The 24,354-nt window shown below is 40.0% G+C and overlaps 1 long non-coding RNA gene across 2 annotated transcripts in view; it reads right to left on the reverse strand.

Moving 5' to 3' along the window:
- The window catches only part of LOC144379356 (uncharacterized), a 45,661-nt gene that overhangs the window by 4,333 nt on the left and 16,974 nt on the right, over nt 1–24,354 (reverse strand). The window contains exon 1 of one of the 2 annotated variants that reach the window (XR_013442186.1): nt 8,322–8,652. The exons of the other annotated variant lie outside the window; for it this stretch is intronic. This is a non-coding gene — a long non-coding RNA (uncharacterized LOC144379356). Of the gene's footprint in view, nt 1–8,321; nt 8,653–24,354 lie in introns of those variants that run through there. 2 annotated transcript variants of the gene reach the window in all.

A 24,354-nucleotide genomic window follows, 5' to 3' on the forward strand; every position in this document is an offset into this window, starting at 1 on the left:
AAGTATTTGTTTGATGAATGAATATTCTCGGTGTTGAACATCACTTTGTTTACAGTAGTAGCTTAATAAATATTTGAAGAACGATGGAAGGGAGGAATGAAAGAAAGAAAAAAGGTTAAAACTTGGGAGTTTATAGTGGCTTTCATCTTTCTTTTCTATAAAAGTTGCAACATCTCTTCATTTTATTGTTTGTTATTTCATCATCTTTCTCCTATTAGCCACTGAAAACAGCTGCCCCCCAAATGGACCAAACCATCAACAAACTTAACTCCGAATGCAGCAGCACAGCAGTGAGGCCCACAGTCAGGAGCACCCCTCCAGACTTCTCCAATTCATTTCTTAAGCTTAGATGCCTGCATTGAATCACCAATTTCTGTATCTTTGACTGAAATGTCAGAATTAGTTTACAGCCCTGCCCCATCCCCTGCACTTTTCCTGAAAACAATTACATCAAAAACTCCTGTTCTAGTCCATTTCTCTCATAGACCATCTCCTAGCACCCTATGAGCTGTGTGTAGGTGGCATCGTTATTATTCCTTGACCTGCTCTCATCTCTCATCAGCCAGTGTCAGCATAGATGTCTCTCATTGGTACTATTTTTTCCCCACTTAGTTCTTTATTTAAGAGAGTATGTGCTTCCTATTCTGGGTCTCCCCAGAACCTTCCCTTTAATGATTTATTTGAGAATCCTGCCCACTAGACTGAGGTTTAAGGGCCTCACCTTCCTTTCCTTTTTGAAACAAGGATCTGTGCTTGCCCACATCCCATCTGCTTCCCACCACAGTCGGTCCATGAACACTGGCAGTGACATGCTCTCTCTTGTGCAAGAACATAGAAAGGCATCTGCTCCAGCCAGGAAATTAGAATTCATCCAGAGCAGGGAGGTCCCCGGATCTGTTCATTCACGTTAGGTCTCAGTTCCTTCCTACTTATGTTTGTTCTTCCTTTTACAGCCCCAGCATCGTTCCTTTTGGCAGAAAAGATGAATGTAAAATAGCTCTGATGGAGTTTGCACTGTACTGACCATTCATCAACAGTACCCTGGTGCTGCCAAGCACTCAGACAAAGGGATTCTTTTCTTCTTATTCCATGCTTAGTTTTAAATCCTTTTCCCTATGCTAAGCATTTTTGAAAGCCTAGGTTCACTCTGAGCTTCAGCTTTCTGGCTTCTTTAAATTTTTCTTCTCATTTTTTTTTTTTAAATACTAGACATTCTATTTTATGCATCCCTGGTTTAGGTTTTATTCTTTTATATTTTTATACATCTTTAAAAATCTGAGCTCATCAGAGAAGGACCTGTGGAGTCAACCTGGATTCTGTGGGTTTTTTTTACTTTTTCACTTAGATCCATTTCTCTAAAATCATCAGAATAGTATCAGGGTGCAATCAGGACTAACAACATAGAAATTGTTTTCATTTTCTTTTAAGGTATTCGTTGTGAACTTGATTCATAGAACACTGTAGGAAATACAGAAAAACAAAAAGAAAAAATTTGAATTTATCCAAAACCTGGTCAACAAGGAATACTCACCACTGCCATTGTACTGACGTATGTAGGGCTTCTTTTCCCCTATGCATTAGCAAAAAAAAGGGGGAAATCATTTGCGTATCCCATTAAGCTCACTTAACACCTTCCTATGCACAATTTTCTATGTCACTAAATATTGTTCTACAACATTATTTTTAAAGGCTACGTAGTATTTCGTGATATAGATAAGCTATTATTAATTCAACAAATGCCTATTACAAGACGGAGGCTGTTTCTAACATTTGGTATTAGAAACAACTGTGTATTGAACATTGCTATAGGGGAATCTTTGTGCATATCAATAATTGTTTCTTTAGGACTCAGTCCTGGAAATGGAACTGCTAGGTCAAAGGGTATGAATTTTAAAAAAAGGTACAAATTAAATTTGAGGATACAGATAAAAATTACCTCTCATAAGGGCTTTATATTCTCTGTAAATTTACACCAGGTTACATTCTCTGGAGATGAACGTGTGTACTTTCCACAACAGTAGGTATTAAAATTTTTCAAAAACCTTAACCAATTGTATAGGTAAAAAATGGTATTTGTTGCTTTCAGTTGCATATATTTAATTATGAGTAGGTACTGATAATTTTCATATGTCTATTGACTTTATTTTTCTGCTTTTGTGAATTATCTGCTCATAATCCTTTGGAAATTTTCTTCCTAGGGTGCTTGTCTTTTTCTTAAAATATAGGAGTTCTTCTATACCTTGAGAATTATATTAGACCTATTCTTACAAATATTCCTATTTATTCTTATTTTTCACTTACTTCTAAATTTTCATTATTTTTTACGAAGCAATAGCCTTTGTTTAGTAAATAAAATGTATTTTTTCTTATATATTATCTGCCTTTTGGATAATGTCTTAAATGTCTTCCCCACCAAAAGAGGATCTTTTAAAAAACACCCATATTTTCTTCTAATATTTTTATGGATTCTTCTTTCTTACTAAATATTGAATTTATATGGAACTTAATTTGCTTATGGCAGAAGATAAGAAATCTTAATTTGTGTCCCAAATGCCTAGCCATTTATTCAAATCATTAATTAGGGGTGCCTGGGTGGCTGTCCGTTGAGTGTCCAACTCTTGGTTTTGGCACAGGTCATGATCTTGGGGTCCTGGGATTGAGCCCAGTGGAGGGCTCCATGCCCAGCGGGGAGTCTGCTCGAGGATTCTCTCTCTCCCTCCCCCTCTGCCTCTCCCCCTGCTCACATTTTCTTTCTCTCAAATAAATAAATCAATCTTTAAATAAAAAAAACACTTATTGAGTGCCTGGGTGGCTCAGTCGGTTAAGCGTTTACCTTTGGCTCAGGTCATGGTCCCAGGGTTCTGGGATTGAGTCCTACATTGGGCTCCCTGCTCAGCAAGGAGTTTGCTTCTCCCTCTATCCCTCCCCCTTGCCCATGATCTCTCTTACTCTCTCTCTCTCAAATTATTTAAATAAATATATAAATAAAAAACATTTATTAAATAATCCTTCCTTCCCCAGTGATATTTAAGAACCATTCTTATCATATGCAAATTCTTATATATACTTAAATCTATTTTTGGATATTCTATCCTGTTAATTTGAAAGAATTAGCACTTTTAAGTCCTCTCATTCAGAAATGAGTTAAGTACTTTCATTTATCGAGATATTATTTCTCAGTAAAAGTTTGTTTTTTTCAGATAAGTCTTTAACAGGTCTCATTAAATTTATATGAACCCATTTTATATTTCTGACTGCTATTATTAATGGGACTGTCTTTCTCATACTTTTTATTGGGTTATCACTAGTATACAGGAACTGTAGTGGCTGTTGTGATGTGCTGCTCAGATCCTCCTTTGTGGCTTGTGCACTCACTTCCCTAGCTGCTGGGTGGTGATAGATGGCAGATTTAAGCTGAGTTCCCCTCTGGAACTGCCCTTAACAAGAGGGTTGGCTTGCTCCCAAGTCATACTCTTCCCACAGTCCTTGTCCAGTGACTGGTAGGTTAGGGGTATCAAGGTCCAGACCCCTTGCATCAAAGCAGGAAATTCTGAAGAACCATCTCAGCTTCAAGGCTCCCCATGGAAATGGATGTGGTTCTTGTGGCAACTGCATTATAGTCTAACACCTGCCTCCACTCCCCCTAAGGTATTGATCCTAAAAGCACTCACCAATAAACTTCCTATATATAAGCCTCCATATCAGAGTTTACTTCCCAGGAAACCAGTCCTAAGACAGCTGTTGTCAGGAATGATCTGAGGAAGAAGACAAAACTAAAATGCAGTTTTGGAACTGGATCACTTGCTAACCAGCTGGCAATGAGGACCCCATTCTTAGCAGTAGGTGGAGCAGTAGAAACTACAAGGTTGCTGTAGCAGTGCAATTGTTAAAACTTCTCACCAGTGACAACCTGGGATAGGATATCCTTGGAAGAAAATGCACTGGCAGGTGCAGTAGCTTAAGTTTTAAGAGGTTCTGAGGAAGTACTAATTATAAGGACAATGGACTCTAATGGCTTGCTGAGTGGCACTGATGCATTGGAGAGAGACAAGAAAAGGCTAAGAGTAATTAATCACTAATTGAAAGCTAAGAGTGAAAATCAGAGGACCTCTCTGGCAGCATGTAAAAAGGCTGTGATTCCTGATCTCTGGGGGAAGGAGGAGGTTAAGGATCAAGCCCAAGACTTAATTATACGAGTAGCAAAGCTCCAGATAAAGTGAATTCTCAGCCCTGGTAAGTCTGCTATACCAAGGTCAGGGCTCTGACTGGGAAGGAGTGGGACCCTGAAATTTGAAATGCATCATTTGGATTAATACACTTGTAAACATTAACATTACAGATCCCCCTAACCTTGTTGGGCCCAAAGAAGTGGCCCACTGCTCCCTAGTAGTCTACAGCACCCCTTGCTTAAAGATAAGGCAGAGGCTTCTGTCCTGCAAGGCAACATGTACCCTCCCTCAAGTTCTTTTCCCCACATCCCCTGTTGGGCAACAGAGCAATATATAGGGTCAAGTGACAAGGTTACCTGGATGATGATGTGCTGGGCCTGCAAAGGGAGGAAACTATATCCCAAAGATACTGTAAGACCTAGTTTAATTATACTAATATGAGTTGGAGCATATGTATGACACTGGATGCTGAGGGTGCTACAAAAAGAGTGAGTAAAGAACATCAGGTAGAGGGCGCCTGGGTGGCTCAGTCAGTTAAGCATCTGCCTTCGGCTTGGGTCTTGATCTCAGGGTCCTGAGATTGAGCCCTTTGTTGGGCTCCCTGCTCAGTGGGGGGCCTGTTTCTCCCTCTCCCTCTGCCTGCCTCTCCCCCTGCTTGTTCTCTCTCTCTGTCAAATAAATAAATAAAATCTTTAAAAAAAATAAAATAAAGAACATCAAGTAGGGAAAGAAAGAGTTTTTATCAGCATGAGGACACTCTCCTACATTAGAGGATCTAATTTTATATCCTGGCCTAGGAAATAGCACTAGCACACTACTAGGATTGCTCTTGGAAGGTCAGAGAAAGAAAGAGTTCATACATACTAAATGAAGTACAAATATCAAAACTGCCTTAACAGATGGTAAAATGAAGAGTTTAAAAGCCCAGGGAAGTAAGCAGCTAGAGTGGATATACTTTGTAGGGCCAGAAAGCTCACCTGGTGATTATGTTCTGCAGTGGGGTCCAGAGGACACCTCATTTACCAAAGTAATAAGACAATAAGGCATGGGCTGGTAAGAGAGGCTGTCCACTGCAGGCCAGAGCAGAGGAAAGGAAATACTATTAAAAAATCAGGCTCACTGGTAGTAGTGAAGATGACAGAACCAAACAAAGAGGCCTGGTTTTCTAACTCAGGAGCCATTAACTCAAGGAGAGGCTAGATACTCAGAAGGAAAGACTCTGCAACACCAAGGCAAGTATGCACAATAATTCCCCCAATTCTTCTCTAGAAAGACCTACGGCTACTTACTCTGATAATCACATACCAGGGAAAAGTAGAATACACCAACATTTCAAGGACTATTGTACAAAGGCTCAAAGTTGATATCTGGGCACATAAAACATACTCATGGCTCCATTAAAATGGCAACTTCTGAGAGCCAAGTAATAAATGGAGTGCTGGGCCTAATCTTGCTTGCAATCTTGCTTCTACTGGGTCCACAGATCCGTTCTGTAAAAATGTCCTTGGATGCTAAATGTATAAATGGGATGGACATGCTTGGTGGTTGGAATAATCCCTACATGGGTTCCTTGGCCTTTGGAGTAAGTAAGAGCCATTATAGTAGGGAAGATCAAGTGAAAGCCACTGAAACAGCCCCTTTCCAGAGAAAAATTATAAATAAAAACACTATTGTGTCCTGGGGAAAATGAAAGAGATTAGTGTCACCCTAAAGACCTCATCATGACCCAGAATGTAGAGGTAGTATTCCCCATTATATTCCCATTTAATTAAGTAGTCTGGCTACCAGAAAAACCAGATAGATCCTGGAAGAGGACATTAAATTCAGCCTAGTAGTAGTTCCAATTACAGCTGCTGTGCCAGATGTGATGTCTTTTCTAGAACAGATCAACATGGCCTTAAATACATGGTAACCAGCCACTGAGCTGGTTTTGGTATTTTCCATCCATATCAGGAAGAAGGATCAGAAACAGTTCTCTCTTACACTGGAATAGGCCAAAGAATATATTCACATTTTGCCCTGGTGCTCTCCCAACCTCTGCCATACTGTAACCTAAAGGGACTGGAATCTATTGGACAATTTTCAGAATATCACACTGAACCACCATATAGGGCAAGATGAGTAAGAAGTACTAAGTATGTTGGAGGCCTTAGGAAAACATGCCTCCAGAAGGTGGGAGAAAAACTCTGAAGATTCAGGGACCTGCCATATCAGGAAATTTTTGGGAGATCCAAGGATGCTGATACTGCTCTTCCAAAGTAAAGGACAAACTTCTGCATCTCATACCTCCTGTCCATAAGGAGGACGTACAATGCCTGGTAGTCCAGATTCTAGAGACAGCATTTTCCATATTTGAAAATACTGCTCTGATTCCCCTACTGGGTGACATGATGTACAGTTTTGGGTATGTCCCAGAGAAAGAAAAGCCTCTGCAAGGCAGGACCAAGTTGTAAAAAAGCGGGCCTGCCACTTAGTCAATATTACCAGGAAGACCCCATGCAATTGGAGGTGTTGGCGTGGGGGAAAATGCCCAAATGACAATAGAAAAATGGCTGAACTTGGGTCACAGATGTGTCTGTTCAATATGTGGGTTTGGGGTTAAAATGAACAGCTACTATACAACAGCCCCACTCAGAGGTGACCTAGAAAGTCAATGGTATAGAAAATCCTCCTAAAGAGTATAGCTTCAGAAGATGCACCTGATAATGCTCTTTGTGTGGAATGAGAAGTGACTCAAGGTAAGAACATATATGTACTTAAGGCCAATGGTATATCAGGCTTATGTGGTGTGTCGGGAAACTGAAGGAAAAAGACTAGAAGATCATAAACAAGGAGAGCTGGGGAAGAAGAATGAAGATGCATCTACAGAAGTAGCCACAAAATGTGAAGATCTTTACTTCTCATGTTAACTAACCCACCAGAGAGTATCTACCATAGAAAAAGGACTAAACAACCAGGCTAGCAGGATGACTGACTTATCTAGTTGATGTTAGCCAGTCTCTGCATGAGCCACCCCAGTGCTGCAGAACGTGTACAGGAACGGAGCAGCCATAGAAACAGGGACAGGGGCTGTGCATGGGCCTAACAGCACGGGCTCCCAGTCACCAGGACTGATCTAGCTACTGCTGCCACCAAATGTCTAACCTACCAGCAGTAGACATGCATACTGAGTTTCTGAAATGGTACCATCCCTCAAGGAGTCAACCAATGATTACACTGCATCCTAGAAGGGGCAGGATTCATCTTGAATGGACTTGAAACACATTCTGGGTATGAGATTGCCTTTTCCATCTGCAGGCCTCAACCAGCACCACTATTTTAGGGTACAATATTTGATCTGCTGACCAAGGTTCCACAAACATCACGTTGGACCAACATACCTACTTTACAGCAAAGAAAGCACAACACTGGGTGCAGGCATGGTCATTAGATCCACTAGTCCTATCACATCACCCAGAAGTTATTGGCTTGACAGAGCAAAGGGATGGCCTTTTGAAAGTACAACTGGGATGCCAGCTCGGAGATGACACACTGAGAGAATGGGGCACCCTCTCCAGCATGTAATATACATCCTAAATCAATGCAGAGTATATGTTGCTGAATCTCCACAGACAGAATATAAAGGTTCAAGATAAAATGACTGAAAGAGGAGTAAAACCACTTACCATCACTCACAGTGACCCACTTGTGAGAATATGTGATTCCTGTTCTGAGCTCGGTAGGTTTAGAGATTCTGGGTCCCAGGGGAGAAAAGCTTCCATCCATTAGGTAACAGGAAAGAATCCCACTAAACTCTAAGCTATGACTTCCATCTGGTCAATTGAGGATCCTCATGCCTAAGAGACCAGCAGGTAGTGAATTACCAGGGTAACTGACCCTATCATCAGAAGGAAGTTAAGGCTACCGAAATATACCAAGCCAGGGAAAAATATTTTTGGAAACCAAGTGATCCATTAAAGCATCTCTTGAAGAACTTCATCTAATTTTGACAGTAAGTTTTTGTGTGTGATAATCTCATTTCAATGTCTAAATAGCCTAAGAATTACAATTTTTCTTTTTCTTTGAACTAAGATCTAAAAGTGCTTAATTTCATTTTTTAACTAAAAATGTCTTTAACAATTTTTACATAGGGTCTCTTTCTCAAATGCTTACCCTTGATTTCCACAATCAAAACACTTGATTCAATGGTACTTTGCCATGCACAAATGATTTCACTTTTTCATTCTTTGATTCATCCTTGTTCCAGTTATTATCCCCTTCTCCATCCTTTAAAAAACAAAAACAAAAAACATTCCTAGCAGGTAGTAGAAACCATCCTCCAACTTGCTACAGCCCAACTTCCCAGTCAGATTGCCAAGTTCAAACCTCAAACCAAGCTGCTTTACTGGAACTGTTACCACAAGCAAAATCCCTCCTAAACAAAGTCCCAGTGTTTTCTATACTTGCCTTTTCATTCATGAATAGAATGAATAGAGCCTCTGACCCTGACCTGCTTGATTAAAGCCTGCCACGTTCCTCCAGCAGTCCTTCCCTCCTGGCAGAACCTCCACGCCAAATCCAATTCCTCTGTGGGACTTCACAGTGAACTCCTTGCCTGCAGAAATATGTACACTATAAATAGCATCCTTCCACTGAATTCATAATCAGGGTTCCCACACTCTACTGTGTCTCTCTGAGTAGCTGCTTTTTGCCTCAAGAGGGAGACCCAAGACTCAAGTCCAGCATATGCCCCAAAGGTTGATTCTTTCCCCTTCTTCCTCTCCCACGAGTTGCACAGGTTTTCTTTTCTTCCCCCTGAAAACTCACAAAAACAAGCAGTGCCTCCATATTTTGCTTTCTCCCTCTGCTCTCGCTCCCTAAATCCTTCCTGTTTTACACCATGCCACAATTCTAGAACACTTGATCTTCAGAGTTCCAATATGAATGACCACTAGCATTCCCATATGTCACAGTAAATGACAGATGAGAAAATCTCAGGGATCCAGCTAAATTACTGTAGTTCTGCTTTTAATTCACTCCTTAGGAGAACAAGGTAAGCTCAGCCCAGCCCAGGCCATAGCCAACAGGCAGCTGCCAAGACTTTGGTACAAGGCAGCCCCATGGAAAGCTTAAGTCAGATTCCTGCAAGGAGCATGCAGAGTCAAGCTGGGGGCCACATTAAAATGTCAAAACCAGCACACAGAAGTAGAGCCAATGTTCACATGAACTGGATTGGGATGGGAGCAAAACAGGCAAGTCTGGCCACGAACTGCACAGAGTATCTCCGGCTTCCCTTTGCTGATGCATAAGAATATGGTGTGTGTGGATGGTGGACTGACTGAAAGAAATATTGCCTTATACTCACACTGCTTTCTCTAGCTGCCTCCATTTCCTCATGTCTTCCATTTGTACCACTGAGGCACTTTATAGTTCTCCACTCACATGCTTGGAGGTTCTCTTGGCTAGCTCCATCTCAACATGTACTGCCCATTCACAGGCAAAGCTCATCTCATCTTTACAATAATGAGGTGAAGTATGGAGAGCGGGTACTGTACCATCTTAAAGATCAGGACACCGATACACTAAAATATTAACTGATTTATCATAAACAAATCAGTAGCAGAGCAGCACCTGGGATAGAATTTGTATCTCCTAACTTCTATTCCAATTATAGTTACCTCAAAATTATGCTGAAGTGAGTAGAATTGTGTTGATCTCCAAATGGGCAATTCCAGGTGGAAAACAGATGTCTAGCCTTCATCACCTACATACCAAGATGGTACAGGATATACTTGACACTTTCTCAAATCAAAAATGCATATTCTGTAGTCACATGTCTTCAGGCCACCAGTATACTCCCTTGTCAATCTCAGACAACTATTCGTAGTTTTACCCTATTTTACCTTCAACTAGTAGCATACCCCAGTCCTATAACCTGGAGCTTCTCTGGATCCTCAGATTTTCCAGTGTAAATATTAAACATGTAAAATTCTATAAATCTTAAGAGATGAGAAACAGTTCCCAGGGCCCCTAGGAACATCAGCCTTGCTCTCTTCTTTATGTTCAACCAAAGAGGACCCTTATTCCCTCCAATATTAACTAGGTGAGTTCCACGACAGCAATTTCATTTAGAAAGGGGGGAAATTGTTTTTTAGGGCAGGAAGAGGAGGAAAATCAAGCTTTGGTGTTGATTTGTCCTGTGTTTAAGCAACATTTTATGACTCTGTCCATACACAGCCCAGATGCTCTGGCAAGGCTACTGTGCAAATAAAATATGTCCTACCTCTGTGCATACAGTAAGGGTGTGTAAATGTACGCACTTCCTGACATGTCAGACCATTTGGACTCATTCTGCTGCAGCACAACTTCTAGGCTCAGGATGCATGGGTAACCTCTGATAACACTTTTGACTTCTGTTTACACCTGTCAGCAAAGACTCACTTTCTACCAGTTCTTTTGGGGGACATAAATAATAAAGCAAGGGGATTTCCAGCTTTGGAAGCTTCTTAGGAGAATCCACTGTAAGGCAGTCCACCTGATCCACTGATCCTAAAGTCACCTACTAAGGTGAGGAAGGAACAACACAAGAAAGCTTTCATTAAAAAATGTTCAGAAATAAGATGCCCACCTTCCCAGAAGTGAGGAACAATAGAGCTAACTGGGATACAGACATGTGAAAATTACACATTACAGGAATCAAGATGAAGGAATCCTTTCCATTTGTTCCCAATAAGCACATCCACACTGATACAAATACTCACACAATAAAGGCTCACTCCAGTCTTTCTCCAACACAACCCATCCTATACACAATTGTTTATCTGTGATACTTCTCAGTGTCATGTTCTTCATACTACTCTATAAATTGGAGGAAATCCTATTGCCTACAGAGTAGAAGTGGTAAACTCCTGGCAAGAGGGTTGCAATGTTCTTCTCCTATGCCCTCCTATTGGACCACTGTACTCTAACCTGCTGAACCCTACCTTATCCCTAAAACACAGTGCTTCAGACAATCAGCATCACTGGATCCTAGTTGGCAAGGGAATAGAAATTTGCTTACCACACCTAGTTGAAACCTAACTGTTCACATTTTTCTTGTATTTACCCCTAAGGCTTTGTTCTCTACTTACCATTAACATATGAATTTATTCATTCATTAATTCAACATTTATTGAACTCCTATCATGTACTGTATATAGCGGGGATAAGGGAGACAAAAATGAAGCCAAGGCGCCCAGGGAGGAGGCCATATCAGCTGAAGGTGGGAAGGGAGAGAGAGGTACAATTTGAAAGTGAGATTGTGTAAGACTGTTGAATCACAGACCTGGACCTCTGAAACAAATAATACATTATATGTTAAAAAAAAAAAAAAAGAAGAAGAAGATAGTAGGAAGGGAAAAATGAAGGGGGGGGAATCGGAGGGGGAGACGAACCATGAGAGACTATGGACTCTGAGAAACAAACTGAGGGTTCTAGAGGGGAGGGGGGTGGGGGGATGGGTTAGCCTGGTGATGGGTATTAAAGAGGGTATGTATTGAATGGAGCACTGGGTGTTATACGCAAACAATGAATCATGGAACACTACATCAAAAACTAATGATGTAATGTATGGTGATTAACATAATAAAATTAAATTTAAAAAAAAAAGAAAGTGAGAATACAGGCCGATGGTCAGGTTTGGAAAGAAGTTGATGAGTATGGGTTTGAGCACTTTTTGTTGGAAATTTATTTATGATAATCAAGTAGATGTCCATTAGGCACCGGGATAGAAAAGGAAAAAGGCATGGGCTCAATCTATAGATTAGAGAATCATGAGAGAAATTGTGTGAGCCGAGAAGGCTGCTAAGACCAGACCTTGAAGCATACCAGACTTTGAGTGCTGAGGACAAGGTGAGAAGGACGGTGACAAAGGTCAGGGACTTGGATGAAGAACTGAAAGAACATGGAGCCAGGGTGCCAAAAAAAGTGGAGGTTTGCCTTTTTAGAAGATGCAACACATCAAACATTTTTCTTTCAGTTCACAAATTCTTTCAGCGAAACAATCCGAAATAACCATTCAGAGTGCACCTTGTAGTGATGAGCGCCAGGTGACATGGAACTGTTGAATCACTATATTGTACACCTGAAACACACATACATAATACTGTATGTTAACTAACTGGAATTAAAATAAAAACTTAAAACAAGAGAGAGAGTGCACCTTAAAGGAATAACAAATTCTACAAGAGACTGTCCTCACCTTCAAGGACCTTGGGTCTGAGGGAAGATGTGTACATTAATATATATGTCATGCAAGCATCTTATTTGTCGCAAACAGTGAGAAATGACTGTAAGCTAATTACAAAAAAAAATTTAAGTTAATGGTGTAAATAAACAAAACATTAGTAATGCATTTGCATTAGGATTTTGATCTTTTAGACTTTAATATGTGTGGTTCTATCCCCCTAGCATGATGTGAACTCAGAAGGAGCATTACCTCCTTGAAAGCATACCCTGAGGTTTATGTTTCCGGAATGTGGCCGGTACCAGATGAAGTGTTTACCAAAGGCAGCTGAAAGCAGTATAACTGGAAGGACAGTCTGAACTGTCGTCAAAGAAGAAGGAAAAGAGCCAAAACTAGAGCAGTGGTGCCAGACTATTAGGTCAATAGCATGAAGCAAGGCCATCAACAGTTAATTCAGTGGGGGGGATAAGGAACCAGCAAAAGGGCAAACAGGTAGGAAAGTAGAATGAAGAAAGAAGGTGAAGGGGGCCAGAGCAAGGGGGCAGGAAGAAAGCACAAGTGTCAGAGATGGGTTAAATGTGGGGGCAGATTCACAGCTCAGGAATATGCTGGATGATCTAAAGGAATGGCAGGGCTAGATCAAAGGCCTAAAACACACCAGCTTCTGCAGTTCCTGGTACAACAAAGTCTAGATGAAAGGAGATACCTCTACGTTTGACTGTCAACCAACTCCACCTGCCGGATGGCAGCATCCCATTTCCCCCATTGGAGTCTCATACTGGCCTGTGATTGTGCCTGATTGTGGCCAGGGGTAGTCTGTTTCCCTTTGTCTCTTGGCTGTAATCACTGTTGAAGACTAGGTGGGATGATATATTTGTAAATGCGTAACAGAATGTTAAATGATTGGCATTTCTCAATATAATTAGGTAACTAAATGAATGAAATAAACCAATACTTACCAGGACAGCTGAAAAACAGGGTCATTTGAAAATGTTTCTTATTATAAGGGAGAGTATGGAAGACTCTCCATGGTTTTCCCCTTCTATTCCTTTCATTTACCTTTAATTTTTTTTCCTTGCAGGTTAAAGCTGACTCCACATCCTAAGGGACCAACACAAGCCATCAAGTTAAATGATGTCCCTGATAGCTCTGTGGATCAATAGTTATATAGGCCTATTCCTCATCCGAGCTCTGTCAGGGCCCAAATTATACACTGCACATGAAAACCACCTCCTGGATTTACTACCTCGACAGCCCCCAGCCATGGCAGGTGGCTTATCACCCTGCAGTTATTTCTTTTAAGCTTTAACTAAGTCTTTGCTACTGATTTTTCAACATTTCCAACGTGGCAGAGCAGCAATTAACCAAGTTGTCCTCCCTTCCACAAAACAGCAGTAATTTTCTTGGCTTCCAAAGAAACTCTTTAATTTTCTATTTCTCTCACAGAGGTATGAGAAATCTTCAAGTCAAAGGACATAGAACTGGCAGAGAGGTTACAACAGTATGAGGAAGCAGATGAGAACTCAGCCCTCTACAGTGCTTTTTGTGCCCCTAGAATAATCCACGAGAATCTGGACCATCAGCATTTGTGGGAAAGTGTCAGATGAACTGAAACCTCTGGTTCTGCTTCTGATATTCAGATGCTGGCTAAACCACCTCACCTCTCTATGTTTTGGTTCTTCTCTCTCTCAAATGGGAATGATTCCACTTCCCTGCATTACTTCATGGAGAGGATATCAACCTAAGTCAAACAGAGTATGTGTGAAAACATTTCATACTCCTGGGAGGGCAGGCATCCTATAAATTCTATGTTCTATTATTATTTAATATTTATATATCTCAGATTGATCTGGTTTCATGAATCACTTTATAACAAAGTGGACTTGAACTGTATTGAACTGTTTTTGAGCTTCCTAATATCCCAATTGTGTCAGCTGTCTAGAATTACAGTCCTCTGAAATAAAAGCATGGCTTTAACATAGCAAGACTGACTACTGCCTGTGGTTAAGAGACAACATTGTGTGGCTTTCTAATCAGTGTCCAAGGCAAAGAGGCTCACTCGTGGTCAACATGGTAGCCTGATTAATGAATTGCCTGACTTATGAACTGCAATCTTCAAATCTGTCTCAGTTTGACCTATCTTTCTTATCTTCTCATGTATGTTCTTGGGACATTTCAGTTTAGTGAACAGGAATAATATCCACTTTAATAGTTTTTTAAAAGAAACAAGAGACCCTATGTTCTACTGGTCCAAATATGTGGATATAGTTTCAATGTACAGTCTCCCCATGACTTGTGCTATTGTAAATATTGTTTCACACTCTAGTGCCTTGATTATACTCTAGTCACTTACTGACCCAGTTATAATCTGTCTTGTATAAAAAAGTGATGTGCTCCTCTAATTCCAAGTATAATTCTCATTAGTTACTTTACTCCTGCATCCAATTATATCAAGCCAATGTTTTCCACACTATCCTATTTTGAGTTCCTATAACCAACACTTCACTGTGAAGTGTCATTTTTGGCTCATCTTAACCAATGTTTAGCTAGCTAATCAAAAACATTTGACTATCTTCTATTTCTAAACCTGACTCAGCTATAAAATTGTGGGGAAGTGGTCAGTGCTGCTTTTGTATTACCAGGCCCAGACCACAGTTCTGTGGGCATGTGTGCAAGTCAATTTCTAAATGTTTGAACTTAATCAGCATTCAATTTCGCAATCTGTGCAGAAAATGAATTGTAGACTTTCATTGACTCTCCCACCTGTAGGACAGAAGGATCCTTCCCATTGCTACTCACAGAGTCAATTCAGATCACTTTCCCAGTACTCTCTGGCATTGTCTGGGGACATCAAAGTCTGCATTGAGTCATTTAGTCTTTGCTGTCCTCCACAATAAGTATCATAACACAACAATGTCCCAGATATTGTTCCTTACATATGTTGAATATATTCCCCTTTCTTCTCTACCTGCCTGGATTGTTGTAACACTCAAGTGAAGTAACAGAATATTAACTATCACATAGAGTTTTATAGAATTTAAGGCATTTTTTCATTTAAATGAGAGGAAGCCTTGAAAATTTAAGTCTGTTGTTAATAATGATGATGATGACGAATGTTTTATTCAGTTTTTCTTTTATTTTTAGGTGACCAGCTCTTCTGAATACTGGCACATCCAGATGTTGATGAACTCCCCCATTAGTCCTCTAAGCTCAAAAGATTTCAATTTCCTGACCATGATCCCAACATCAGACAAGAATCTCTTTCCATCATGTGGACTGACTTGCACTCACTGATATCCTACTCCAACTGCAGATCATCTCCATTTCTTATTCCGCTTAATAGCTAGATCACTGTTCTTTTGAGTTGGCAGGGAGCTCAAAATTAGCCATGCACAGCAAATGGCTTATGAAGTGATATTGGCCTTGATGTCTGATCTTAAACCCTAAGTCAGTGCTGTTTAGTTTTATTCTTTATGGATTCACTCCACGAGCAGACTTAAAAGGGAAAGAAGCAGATAGTTGGATGTTCACATGAAAAATAAAACTAGATGCTCATATTATACCACTAACAAAAATTAAACTGAAGTGGATTAAAGATTTAAATTTAAGAACTAAAACTATGAGATTCCTAGAAGAAAATATGAGACTCCTAGAAGAAAACATAGGAAACAAAACTCCTTGACATGGGCCTGATTTTTTGGATATGACACCTAAGCACTAGCAACAAAATCAAAATAAAACTGTGGAACTATATCAAACCAAAAAACTTCTACACATCAAAAGGAACCATCAACAAACTGAAAAAATAGACTACAGAAAGGGAAAAAACATTTGTAAACCATGTATCTGATAAGGGGTTAATATCCAAAACATATTAAAAAAAAAAACTCATGCAACTCAATAGCCAAAAAACAAATAACCCAATGAAAAAATGGACGAAGGACCCGAACAGACATTTCTCCAAAGATGATGTACAAATGGTACGTGAAAGACAAGTATGTGAAAAGTTGCTCAACATCACTAGTCATTAGAGCAATGCAAATTAAAACCACAATGAGATATCACCTCCCACTTGTTAGAATGCCCATCACCAAAAAGACAAGAGATAACAAATGATGGCAAGAATGTGGAGAAAAGTGAACACTTGGGCACTGCTGGTGGCATTTTAAATTGGTACGGCCACCATGGAAAACAATATAGATCTTCAAAAAATTAAAAATAAAACTACCATGTGATCCAGCAATTACATCTGGTAATATATCCAAAGGTAAGGAAAACACTAACTTGAAAAGATATCTGTGCTTCCATGTCTATAGCAACATTATTTACAACAGCCAAAACATGGAAACAACATTAGTATCCATTGATGGATAAATGGATAAAGAAATTGTGGTAGACAGAGAGAGATAGAGACAGATACATAGATATGTATATAAAATGGAATATTACATTGGAATATAATAATGGAATAATGGAATATTATGTATTTAATAGAATATTATTCAACCATATAAAATTAGGAAATCCTACCATTTGCAGCAACATGGAAGGACCCTGAAGGCATTACGCTAACTGAAATAATTCAGAAAGAAAAAGACAAATACTATATGATCTCACTTATATGTGGAATCTAAGAAAAAAAACTCATAGAAAAAGAGATCAGACCCCAGAGGCAGGGGGAGGGGGAGGGGGGACTGAAGGAGAGTGGTCCAAAAGTACAAACTTCCAATGATAAGATAAATGAGTACTAGAGATGCAATGTACCACCTGATGACTATACCTAACACTGCTGTATGATATACAGGAAAGCTGTTAAAAGAGTAAATCTTAAGAGTTCTCATCACAGGGCGCCTGGGTGGCTCAGTTGGTTAAGCGACTGCCTTCGGCTCAGGTCATGATCCTGGAGTCCCTGGATCGAGTCCCGCATCGGGCTCCCTGCTCGGCGGGGGGTCTGCTTCTCCCTCTGACCCTCCCCCCTCTCATGTGCTCGCTCTCTCTCATTCTCTCTCTCTCAAATAAATAAAAATCTTTAAAAAAAAAAAAAAAGAGTTCTCATCACAAAGAGAAAATCTATTTTTCCTTCATTCTTTTATTCTTTCTTTTTACTGTATATGAGAGGATGGATGTTAGCTGAACCCATCATGGTAATCATTTCACAATATATGTAAATCAAACCACCATGTTGTATGCCTTAAACATATACAGTGATGTATGTCAATTATTTCTCAATAAAACCGGGAAAAAAACAAGACAAAACAAAAAAAATAGACCAAGCAAGTCTTCCTGAAACAGTCACTGCTTTAAGGAGTACAGTCTTTAATTTGAAGGTACTTTCGCAAGCTGAAAGCTGTAATAATGCTTCATTCCATTTGGCAACAAAACAAAGAACTGGAGGATTTATAAATTGACAGATCCTCTAGTAAGTGTAAGAGATCAAATTTGCATTCTTTTATGTGACTGGGTGACACATCTCATCACCTATTCTGACTCTGGGGCCTTATTAATCGTCAATTTGCACACAAGCAATTGGCATGATGATCCAAATCAATCATAACCATGATGGAAAATGTTCCACAGGACGATAACAAAATCCACTGGCACCAAGTTGTACAGATACAGAAAACTAAAGGTAACCTACCTGAACATGCCACCTCCTAGTTTCTGAACATTGATTCAGCTCATCTGACACACTAGAGGTTTGTGCCCTTCTCACCACTCTACAAACATTCCTCACATGGTAGCCTGGTCAATAACGGGAAGGACTTTCCCAAATGGAGACTGACAGGAGACAAAAGCCAGGGGTGTTTCTGGATGGTTTAAAAGTATTCATGGAAAGGCCATGGTGGTAAAACGAGTTTCAAAAAGAACATGTTTTGTGCCCATTAGAGCATGTGTGGTTTACAGACATGGACTTCAATCCTCGTGTTGACGTGTAGAGAGAGACATCCATTACAGTAATACTACTGGTCTAACTGACCACACCCCCTCCTCATAAATAGTCCACAGACTGAAGGGAAAACTATTGGTCCACACTTTTAAGTTATGAGAGAATTATGACCCTAAGAATTTGGTCTCTTTTCTTCTCCTCTTCCTGAGACCAGAGTGATGCTGCAATCCTAGATGAGTATATCTACTTTAAAAATTCTAACTTCACTTTAAGTGGACAATCCTGGCATCTAAACTGGAGGTGTGAGGTAAAGAAAGCAGAGCATATTAGCAAGCCCATTTGGTATAATGATTAAAGTTAACCATTTGGTTTCCATCTGACTGGCTCTTGTGTTGGATCTTTCATTTGGCTCTGAAATCACGCAAAGAAGAGAGGGGTATTATTTATGGGCTCCTAAAAACCCAACATCTTCATTAGGTAGCCAAAGGACTTAAAGGTAACATTAGCTGATATAACAAACCAACCCAAACATTTCACTGGCTTGGAATAATAGACTCATGTAACAGTTCAATTTAGCATTCCTGGTTGAGTGGCCATCCCCCAAGGAGTGAAGCAAGGGCCTGGTTCCTTCCATACTCAGGTTCTATTATCTTCAACATGTGGCTTCCAAAGCCACCATAACAGTCAATGTCATTCTAGCAAGCCAGAGAAGGGAGCTTGGAAGATGCTCGTGGGAGGATTTTATGAGTCAGGCCTGAAAGTGGTGCACACTACTTTCTCCTGACATTGTTTTGGCTAGAACACAGTTACATGGCCACAAAAGGGAGGCTTGGAAATGTATTTGAGCTGTATGCTCAGGAAGAAGAAGAAATGAGTTTAGTGAGCATCTAGCAGTCTCTGCTACAGTGGCTATCTAGGAAAAACAAAAAGTCAGTTGATCAGGTTTCAGATCATTATCAACACAGTTATATTAGGATAAGATGTCTCAAGAATGAAAGGTGTGAGAATTTTCCAAATAATCTCTCTATTGCCAACACTATTATTAGGAACCCAACAAATGGTATAAAGATTTGTTAAAGGAAAACCTTAGGATTTGCACTGTCTACTGCAATCATGCATTTTGAGCCCACTAACCACTTCCATGCCATGCTACCAGCACCGAGTAGGAACAAGATTCTGACACCCTTGCCTTCTTCCTGGACTCGGAGTTTTTTCCACCTTACACTCCACTTCCTATCCCAATCTTAACTGCCCAGCTCTCAATCTCTGCTTCATTCATCCCTGTCCATGCTGTTACCCCTCGATACTCCCTGGCCTGACCTTGACACTGTCCTTTTTGTCTCTTACCCTGATGATTAGCACTCACTCCTCTGGCCACTGAGCCTGACAACTCAGCCAATTTCTACTCTTAATCACTGGATTCCACCTCAGCACCAGTCCACCGACCTGTAGAAGTTTTCCCACTCTCTAAAGAATAGGACATGCAAGTCTTAAGAAAATATAAAAAATTCCCCACCCAGTGATATTTTACATTTTAGCTGCTAAAAAGCATTCTACATACATTATCTGATTTTAATCTGATCCAATCCTCATAAGAATCCAAAGATGTTGGGACCACTGTCATCTCCATTTTAAAAATGAAAGAAATGAGACTTAGTGAAGCATAGTATCTTAGGAACATCACACTTAGGAGTGCACATTTGAACCCAGTTATCCCTGACTCCTCTAAGTTTAAGCTCTGGGAAAAAAAAAAGTACCATGTATAATTAGCAGTTATCAAGGTTTAGAGGAGACAGGAATATGTAACGTTAATCACAGTTTTCTGGGTGATGTCTATGGATGTTGAGCTGATCCCAGGCTATCCAGGTCTCTCCCAAAAGAGACAACCATTAAGAAGCAATATTATAGGCCAGTCCACTCATGTGGAACCCCAGACCTATCACTTTTGAATAACTACAATCACAGTTCCAAACAGTTCTGATTGGCTTCACTGTCCTTGACCTTTGGGGGATCTGTTGTTACCTCCTTGTCCAAATTATAACATATTTTCTATGTATTAGTCACAAGCTGATTTTTCTGACAGTGTGAGGAAATCTTCTCAGCCCCAAATGTCTGCCAATGATTTGTGGATGGCAGGTAAGCATATGAGCAGGCTATATTTAACACAATTTGAAATTTCATTGTCTTTCAGTAAAAGGCAGCTGTTTCCAGATGTCATGAATCAACCTTTATGTCGGACTGACGTGGTGTTTGCAGGAAACATCTTGCAATACTGTCATGTGTTACTGGGAGCTTCTTGGACTAGATTATTTGCAAGTCAGAACCTGCTGCTTTCTAGCGAACTGTTCTTTGGATTGCTTCAGCAACCTCCTGTTCAGATATGACAATAGGTGGACGTCCCATGGTTCATTTTCCCCACTTGGTGCTCTCACAACCACAATGCTGCAGCCATTCCGTATCAAGATCTTCACAAACACCTGACAACAATTCAATCACACATATCTGAGGAACACACTCAGTGAGAGCTAATTGACGCTATTTATCGTCAAGCCCAAGAACATTTTATTTGGATTTCCTGGAATTACTAATTTTTCAAATCCTGAATTTCCTTCTATTTCTGTAATGTTTTGAGTACCAAGTTAATTTTTGTGTGCATTTGTCAATTATACCCAACTTATCTTCACTTAAGTCACTCAACGTAAGATACTAATTAGCTAAGCAATTTTATTGTTTAGTCTGTCAGATCCATGGTTATTTTTATACCCACATAAGTCTTCCCAGGCTTCGGGTGGCTTTGCCAAATTTCTGTCCCTTTGTTTTACTACATTTCACCCTATTGACCCCTTTACTGCTATGATGTGGATTAATTTAAGTCATTTTTCCTTCTGCTGTAACAATCCAATAGTAAATGCTTTATGCATACTACTTTAGACCTGTCATGTCATTTGGCTATTGAGGCAATGCATAATAGTCTAATTATTGTAGAATAGGAAATTTGGAAGGTATGATGTCTTTTATTAGGTCAGGCTATGAAAGAAATTCAAGGCCACAATTAATGTAATTCTTGCAAACAACTGTTGGATGTCATGGTTTTTAAAAACAACCTGAACTTAGTTAGATTTTCATACTTTCCTTCCTTTTTTCAAGCAGTACAATGCTCTCTGCCCTTACCCACATTTTTATTCGTTGCTCTCATACCTAAGCTCTCACATCTGATGGTATAGCCATCTCTGATTCAATAACTAGGATTCTCTTTGCCATGACTAGTTTCAGATTTACCACATTTTACTCACTTAGCCTGGCTGTCAGTTCAAGATATTTGGTAATAAAGTGTAGCTACCCTGCAGGTGTGCACATCGTCACCTCAATTCCCAATAGAGAGGTCTCCAATAACTGTGGATTTACTGGGTCTTCTTTTAATGCCCTCTCAGCCATCCAGCTCTAGTGGATGACTGACTCTGTCAGCCAGAACACTTCGGACAGTCACAGCTCGCTGGGCTTGGATGCACCTTAAATCTCTGGTTCCAGACCATCGAGCCCAGCCGGCTACTCGCAACTATTTCCAGCGTATAAGCCCATTCCTGAGTGAAAAGACCATCAGTCTCCCCACGGACTCACCTCTAATTCTCCTTTCCCTGACAGAGTGACTAGTCTGGCCCCATGATGAGCTACTAAAACCATTATGGGGTATCAGAGCCCCACGAAGCAACTGCAGCACAGCTTGCCTCTCACGCACAAGGACACTACACTGAGCTGGGTTTTGAGAGGGTTGTAATTAGCATGATTACTTTATTTTGATTGCTGAGGTTAACAACATGGGCAATGCCCAAGTATATTATCATCATCAATTGATGAGTTAGAGTTTTAAAAATCTGATTATATGACATGTGTTCAGCCATATCACCCTCTGCATTGCTGTTAGGGAATAACTAATGCCTTGTTCCTTAAGATGCTTAAATAATTTAGCCTATGATACTGTGCCAGGTGTGAGTAAACCTAAAGAAATGAGCTCCCCAAATACTTCGCTGTGTAGGTGTGTTTGTGTCTACAACAGTGCCATTTTAAAATGGCATCTAAGAGAGCAGGAAGCTCATCATTTCAGTTGATCAGCAGTATGCCAGCAGAGTTCAAAATATCTTTGTGAGACAGCTCCTCCCTATGTTAATCCCCAAAGGAAACTGATAAACAAACGGTTCTCAACTGAGGCTACTTGGCAATGACAAAATTTGGCAAAATTTTGATAAACATTTTTGGTTGTCCCATCTCATGGGTGGGGGATATTCTACTGGCATCTAGTGGATACAGGCCAGGGATGCTACTAAACTTCCTACAATGCACAGCATAGCTCCCCACAATAACGAATTATTTGGCTCAAAATGTCAATATTAACAAGGTTTGAGAAACCCTAGGTTAGACCAAAGAAAAAGACTTAAACAGGGTTAAAAGAACTTCAAAGAATCATCAAAACATAACAAACTCAAATAGTTTGCCCACTCAAAATTATTTAACAAGGACTATAAAAATTTCAAAACAGTAAACCTCATTTGTTGGAGCATCCTGAAAATGAAAAGACCCCAGCTTGCCTTTCAAAGATAAATTTTTTAGGCATTTTGAAAACTCCCTGAAATTAGGACTTGAGATTCAAATGAAGAATCTGCCTTTATTCCAGTACCAAAGGATCGCTCCCTCTTAAGGAAATATTGGATGATAAATTCTCCCAGCCCCTCCTCCAGTCATGAAATCATGCTACGTGTGAGAAAGCCAACAGGCAGAATTTTATCTAAAAGTGATCACTACCCAAGGTTATAAAACACAGCCCCTACTCTGGGTGATCAAAAATGAAGTGTTAGCCTTTGTACCACAAATAGACATATGGCTTAATTTATGCTAAAATAGGTTATTGTAGCCTAAATTCTGACTCTTCCCAAAATTATTCCCTTGCTTGTGCACTGTGATGAAAATAAACAGAATGAAAATTAAGGTTATTTACTGGCCATTTAAAATGCAAATAGTACTTGTAGGAGTGGACTTTCAATCATTCAATCATAAAGTAGTTATAAAAAAGTTTGTTGTAAGCAATTTCCAATGACTGTGAGGAAGATAAAGAGATGGAGCTGCAGATGGACAGATACCATAAATATCTGATCTTTAAAAATTAAAGCATTTGTCTGGGGAGGTGTAGGAACCTCAAAATCCTGGTTTTAGCTATCCTCACCACCCTGGGGGGTAGTGGCCCAGAAACCTATATGCACAGAGGACAATGGTGAGAATATTTGTTCTTTATTAGTAGCTGGGGCTTTGGCCCCAAACCCTAAGGTAGATCTCAAGCCCTGGTAAGCTCTGCTGCCTGCCAGAACTCCTCTTGGCCAGATTAAGAAGGTTGACATAGCTTTCTTCCCCCTGAATCTTACCCTAGTTTTCACTTACCTTTTTTTTTAATCAATTAACATACAGTGTATTATTAGTTTCAGAGGTAGAGTTTAGTGATTCATCCGTTACATATAATACCTAGTGCTCATTACATCAAGTGCCCTTCTTAATGCCCATCACCCAGTTACCCCATCCCCCCACACACCTCCCTTCCAGCGACCCTCATTTTGTTTCCTAGAGTTAAGAGCCTCTTATAGTTTGTTTCCCTCTTCCCTTCCTTCCCCTAAGTTTCTCTATTCTGTTTCTTAAATTCCACATGAGTGAAATCATATAATTATCTTTCTGTGATTGACTTGTTTCACTTAGCATACCCTCTAGTTCCATCCACATCATTGCAAATGGTAAGATTTCATTTTTTGATGGCTGAGTAATATTCCATTATATATACACACATATATATGTATATCTTCACTTAGCCCATTTTAAAGGGAATGGGAAGGGACATCTTCACTTAGCTTTTTAAAGGGAATGGGAAGGGACACATCTTTTCCACATGGAAAAGGGGCACCTCCTACCTCTGGTCTCCCAAAGGGCAGAGCATTAAAAGAAAGAATAGACAATAAAGGGAGAAAAAGAAACATACAGATGGATGCTACCAGGCCTTCCTCCAAACACAGCACGTCTCCACACAGCTCCTGCCTTAACTCTCTAAGGCCCTATGAAGA

The sequence above is a fragment of the Halichoerus grypus genome, chromosome 10 (assembly GCF_964656455.1).
Source record: "Halichoerus grypus chromosome 10, mHalGry1.hap1.1, whole genome shotgun sequence".
Taxonomy (NCBI): domain Eukaryota; kingdom Metazoa; phylum Chordata; class Mammalia; order Carnivora; family Phocidae; genus Halichoerus; species Halichoerus grypus.